Source organism: Lagenorhynchus albirostris, chromosome 2, assembly GCF_949774975.1.
Source record: "Lagenorhynchus albirostris chromosome 2, mLagAlb1.1, whole genome shotgun sequence".
Classification (NCBI taxonomy): domain Eukaryota; kingdom Metazoa; phylum Chordata; class Mammalia; order Artiodactyla; family Delphinidae; genus Lagenorhynchus; species Lagenorhynchus albirostris.
Window position 1 is genome coordinate 110,386,178 of NC_083096.1, and position 6,259 is coordinate 110,392,436.

The 6,259-nt window shown below is 39.4% G+C and overlaps 1 long non-coding RNA gene across 2 annotated transcripts in view; it reads left to right on the forward strand.

Annotated features, from left to right (window-relative positions):
* LOC132514653 (uncharacterized) overlaps nucleotides 1–6,259 on the forward strand; it is a 196,323-nt gene that overhangs the window by 114,630 nt on the left and 75,434 nt on the right. The window lies entirely within an intron of this gene.

Genomic DNA, 6,259 nt, shown 5'->3' on the forward strand with positions numbered 1-6,259 from the left:
AGATGGAAACAACCTAAGTGCCCATTATCGGATGAATGGATAAAGAAGATGTGGCACATATATACAATGGAATATTACTCAGCCATAAAAAGAAACAAAATTGAGCTATTTGTAATGAGGTGGATAGACCTAGAGTGTGTCATACAGAGTGAAGTAAGTCAGAAAGAGAAAGACAAATACCGTATGCTAACACATATATATGGAATTTAAGTAAAAAAATGTCATGAAGAACCTAGGGGTAAGACAGGAATAAAGACACAGACCTACTGGAGAACGGACTTGAGGATATGGGGAGGGGTAAGGGTGAGCTGTGACAAAGTGAGAGAGAGGCATGGACATATATACACTACCAAACATAAGGTAGATAGCTAGTGGGAAGCAGCCGCATAGCACAGGTATATCAGCTTGGTGCTTTGTGACCACCTGGAGGGGTGGGATAGGGAGGGTGGGAGGGAGGGAGATGCAAGAGGGAAGAGATATGGGAACATTATTTATATGTATAACTGATTCACTTTGTTGTAAAGCAGAAACTAACACACCATTGTAAAGCAATTATACCCCAATAAAGATGTTAAAAAAAAAAAAAGAAACAAATGAAAAAGAAATGAAGGAAATGATAGCAAAGATCAATAAAACCAGAAGCTGGTTCTTTGAGAAGATAAACAAAATTGATAAACCATTAGCCAGACTCATCAAGAAAAAGAGGGAGAAGACTCAAACCAACAGAAGTAGAAATGAAAAAGGAGAAATAACAATTGACCCTGCAGAAATACAAAGGATCATGAGAGACTACTACAAGCAACTATATGCCAATAAAATTGACAACCTGGAAGAAATGGACAAATTCTTAGAAAAGCCTAACCTTCTGAGACTGAACCAGTAAGAAATAGAAATTATAAACAGACCAATCACAAGCACTGAAATTGAGACTGTGATTAAAAATCTTCGAACAAACAAAAGTCTAGGACCAGACGGCTTCACAGGCAAATTTGTTAAAACATTTAGAGAAGAGCTAGCACCTATCCTTCTCAAACTCTTCCAAAATATAGCAGAGGGAGGAATACCCCAAACTCATTCTATGAGGCGACCATCACCCTGATACCAAAACCAGACAAAGATGTCACAAAGAAAGAAAACTACAGGCCAATATCACTGATGAATATAGATGCAAAAATGCTCAACAAAATACTAGCAAACAGAATACAGCAGCACATTAAAAGGATCATACACCATGATCAAGTGGAGTTTATTCCAGAAATGCAAGGATTCTTCAATGTATGCAAATCAATCAATGTGATAAACCATATTAACAAATTGAAGGAGAAAAAACATATGATCATCTCAATAGATGCAGAAAAAGTTTTTGACCAAGTTCAACACCCATTTATGATAAAAACCTTCCAGAAAGTAGGCATGGGGGGAACTTACCTCAACATAATAAAGGCCTTATATGACAAACCCACAGCCAACATCGTTCTCAATGGTGAAAAACTGAAACCATTTCCTCTAAGATCAGGAACAAGACAAGGTTTTGAATGAATGAAATTTCAGACCACTTTGAAAACTTGTAAATATTTATGTCTTGTGATTTGTTTAATATCTGTCTTTCTGCTAGAGTCTAACCTCCATGAGGACTTAGAGCAGTATTTTCATTCACCATTCTATCCACAGCACTTAGCTGCAAAGTGTTGATAAATAGTAGGAGTTTAATATCCTGACTGACTGACTGATGTACAGTTGGCACTCAGTGATCAGATCCCTGAGTTTGGGGTACAACAGTACAAAGCTTCTCAGCATGAAAGCTGCTATGAATTGAACACTAAGTATGTGCAAGAATGAGGCCAAGGATCTGTCATTATCTAATGAGATTTATACAACACTTGGACTGGGTATTAGTATACCATTTTTACAGGTGAGAAAACTAAGGCATAATGTCTGTTATTTACCAATGTTGCTATTTACCAATGTCTAATTACAAAGAATTGTGTAAAAGTTTTAATTTTTATCAGTTCAGTATATAGAGTTTAAAAAATAAAATAGTTCTGTAACATTTCCAAAAAAACTTTACAATTGTACTACAAATTAAGTCTCTTTGCACCACATATTACTTTTCCCAATTTCTACTCCTTCTCTACACTCTACTTCCAAGTTAAGATTCTTGAAAGAATTGTGTACACACAGTTTTTCTATTTATTCACTACCCATTTTTTTCTTTAGCAAGGTTTCTCTTATTAAGGTCACTAATAACTGTATTGCTATATTCATTAGCCACATTTCAGCAGTAACCAGAAACGGTTGACTGCTCCTTCCTTCTTGAATCATTTTCTTGATCTCACACACTTGAGTTTTCTCATTTGTTGCTGCACATGGCATTGGTTCATTCTTTTTTATGGCTGAGTAGTATTGCATTGTATATATGTACCACATCTTCTTTATCCATTCATCTGTTGATGGACAGTTAGGTTGTTTCCATGTCTTGACTATTGTGAAAAGTGCTGCTATGAACATAGGGGTGCACGTGTCTTTTTGAATTATAGTTTTGTCTGGATATATGGGTAGGGCCCCACTTCTAAAGCTTTTTTCCCTCTGGCCTGGTTTATTTTCCAGGAATTATAGTAGGAGTTCTGGACATTACATCAGTATTTTATAAACACCTAGGCAGGGCAGTATAAAATTGTTTTCTTTTTATATGTATTGTTTTACTTTTTATAAAATAGAACAGAAGGGGATCAAATAAAAAGGACATATCTTCACCTATTGCCATGGGTGCTCATTGGAGATGACTGCTCTTTGGTACATCAGCCTAGTAAATTTAGGCGTGCATTAGTGTGTATGTGTATGTATCTGTAGCTCTACATTTGTTTTTTACACAAATGGATCGTTTCACGCACACTATTCTATCCTTTGGTTTTTTTACACTTGTTAATGTATCTTGGAGATTTTTCCCTGTTGGACATCTAGATCTACTACACTCCTGTTAGGATGACCAGATGCTGTTCTAAGGGGTAGATGTCAGTGCTTTATTTGAGTCCTTCACTGACAGACATTTAATTTGATTGTGGTTGTTATATATGACGCTATAATAAACATCTTTGGACACGCACACACACACACACACACACACACACACACAAAAGCTGTCTCTCTTTTTTTTTCATGGCAGTTCCTTCTCTTCTATTCAATATCAAAACTATTTTTATCATTTGGAAATTGGTAAGGTCTCTTAAATTGTTTTCACTTGGGTTTATTACTGAGTCAGCAAACAAGCAGTATAAAAGGCTTACAAGATATGGATGTAAGTGGATAAATGGGCACAGTTTAACATGCCTCCACAGTTCCTCATGGGAGTGGGCCAGAAGTTCTGTAGTCAATGCAGCCAATGTGGAGGAAGTAATCTACCAGGTCACAGGAGCTCATAGCTTCCTGTTTGCTTACATTTTTATTTTTACGTTAGGGACAGGGTCCACTTACTACGACATAAGGAAATTCCTTGCTGTGCAACAAGTCATCATTACATGCTTCCATGTTTGAATTGGCTTTGCTGAAGCAACTTGGAAAAAATAGAAATACATTTCACAGACACCGTGAGGTTTTGGGTTAGAGCTGGTGAAAAGAGATATTTGATTTAAATTGGGAAGGCAGATGTAAGACAGCTGCCATAACTGCCTGAAGGGAGGGTTGATAGGAGGCAGTAAGAAACATGGAGATGGGCTGGTGTCCTTACTCGTCCCTACTCCATGTCTAACGCTTCTTCTTGAATGCTGGCTTTGCTGACCTATCATGATGATCCTAGACCCATAACAAGATACTTGGCAACAATCTCACAGAGCTTGTAGATATGCAGAGGCAACAAACTTCCATAGACTTCTACCCTCATGGTCCCACTCTAGTTCCTGGCCTTACTTAGCTTCCAACATCCAACACCAAAAGCTAACTCCAGTATTTCAGGGCGGCTTGTTAGTAACTTTTTTCTGATTCTCTGGTTCTTTCTTCAGTTCTTTACTGTCCCAGTTAACCCCTATAATAAATTCTCAATTCTGCAATGTTCACAGTGGTTCTGATTCCCAGATGGAACACTGACTAATACGGTTACTGGTTGTTTCAGTAATCTGGAGCTATGGACCAAACCATTTTAAAACTTGGCAGCTTAAAACAACCACCAGCTTATCTCCTCCATAATTCTATTGCTTTACTGGGCTTAAATGGGAGGTTCTTTTGCTGGTCATGTTTGGAGCCTAATAACTGCAAATAAGATCATCTTGAGGCTTGACTGAGAAGCAGGGATAGTGAGGCCTCTTTCATTCTCAGTATAGTCTTGGAACCTCTGCAGGAGTCTCTCTGTCACTGTAGCTGAATTTTGTAAATGACATCTCAGAGTTCCCAAGAACACAAAAATGCCCATCATTTCTGCTGCTTTCTATTAATTAAATAAGTCAATGGGGCCATCCCTTACCCTAATGTGGGAGGCAACTACATAAGCCCATGAACAATAGGAGTTGTGGATCTTTAGAAATCCTTCTGGAGACTAGCTACCATACTTTACTGTTAGACCTGCAGCAGGCCTGGCTCACTTCACAGTTACTTTGAGCTATGCTCTTCTGAGTCCCACTTCATGCTAGTGTCATAGTGTACGTTCATCAGACACTGTGGTTTGGATCTCACCGTTTACACATGCTCTGTTACGTCACTCTGACCTGCAACACCAGCCAACACCAAGGAGCATGAGTAAGAGCATGGGAAAATGGTTCCCTCAGTCCTGGCTGAGCAGCTGAGATTGTAAATGTATACCACCCCTCAGTCCTAAAGCTTGGATAGACCCCTGCAGGCAGATGTTTAGTTCGGGACACTGACAACTGCCCACCTCTAGGGGCAGCAACTAGTTGGATGGCTGCTGGTGTGAATTTTTTTTTTTTTGGCAAGTTTTTATTTTATTTATTTATTTTTAACATCTTTATTGGAGTATAATTCCTTTACAATGTTGTGTTAGTTTCTGCTGTATAACAAAGTGAATCAGCTATATGTATACATATATCCCCTCCCTCTGTGTCTCCCTTCCACCCGCCCTATCCCACCCCTCTAGATGGTCACTGCTGAACCTAGGGGCAGGGCAGGAATAAAGACACAGATGTAAAGAATGGACTTGTGGACACGGGGAGGGGGAAGGGTAAGCTGGGACGAAGTGAGAGAGTGGCATTGACATATACACACTACCAAATGTAAAATAGATAGCTAGTGGGAAGCAACTGCATAGCACAGGGAGATCAGCTTGGTGTGGGTTTTTTTTTCCCTTCAGGAATCCTACAGTCATTTGAATCTCTGGGGTTGATAAGGGGCTGTTCTTCCCCACTTAGGGCTGCCTCTCTTCCTTTACTGGGATAGCTTAGATTTTTTTTCCTGTAGCTAGATTCCCTGCCAGAGGTGATGGCCCCAAAGTTTGATAACTACATCAACTATTAGATCATGAATGATGCTATAGGACTGTACTGGAAATCCCATGCAGAGCCTTTATACTGCAGGTGTTCTCACTAGTTTATCCTGGACTATAGGGGCATGCAAAAGCACATTTGCATGGTGCTTCATGCTTAGAAGGTCCCTGTTTAATGCTTTGCTGTTGCCATCTTGAAATCCTCATTAATTTTTGAACAGGGGCTCCTCATTTTCATTTTTTACTGAGTCCTATAAATTTTGTAGCTTATTCAGACTACAACAATGGTAATCATTCAGTTATTTTTCTGATTCTTACTAATTCACAATTAGCTGTTTGCTGCAGTCCTGGAAATAAGTCTAAACCAAGGCCCGACCTGGAAGGGGAAAGCCTTCAACTGAGACCCATCTGAGCAAATCTATTGCACCAGAGCATCAGGGACAGTACTAACCAGACTAGCAGACTTTACCTCCAGAGTTATGGGGTTGGTGGGTGGGAAGGACACAGGGAAAGTCTGGCTGTTGTGTATTATTTCTGTCACTATCATAGAATTTCAGGCTTTTATTCCCCTCCCAGTAAAAGGCCTATTGTCCTACACTTACCCTTTCCTACATTTTTCTCCATGTTCACCTGTACGTGCATAGCTTTTAGCAATGCCTGAGTAGGTGCCAGTGCACTAGAGGAACTAATTGTGCTAATAGACCTTCTGCCTCAATAGCACAGTCCCCAAATGCCCTACTACACAGCTCATTTTCCAATGAATGCTATGAGAGTAAAACCAGCATTCCCATTTATCAGGTGTTTCCCACTTATTTCCTCTTCCCTACCTTCTTT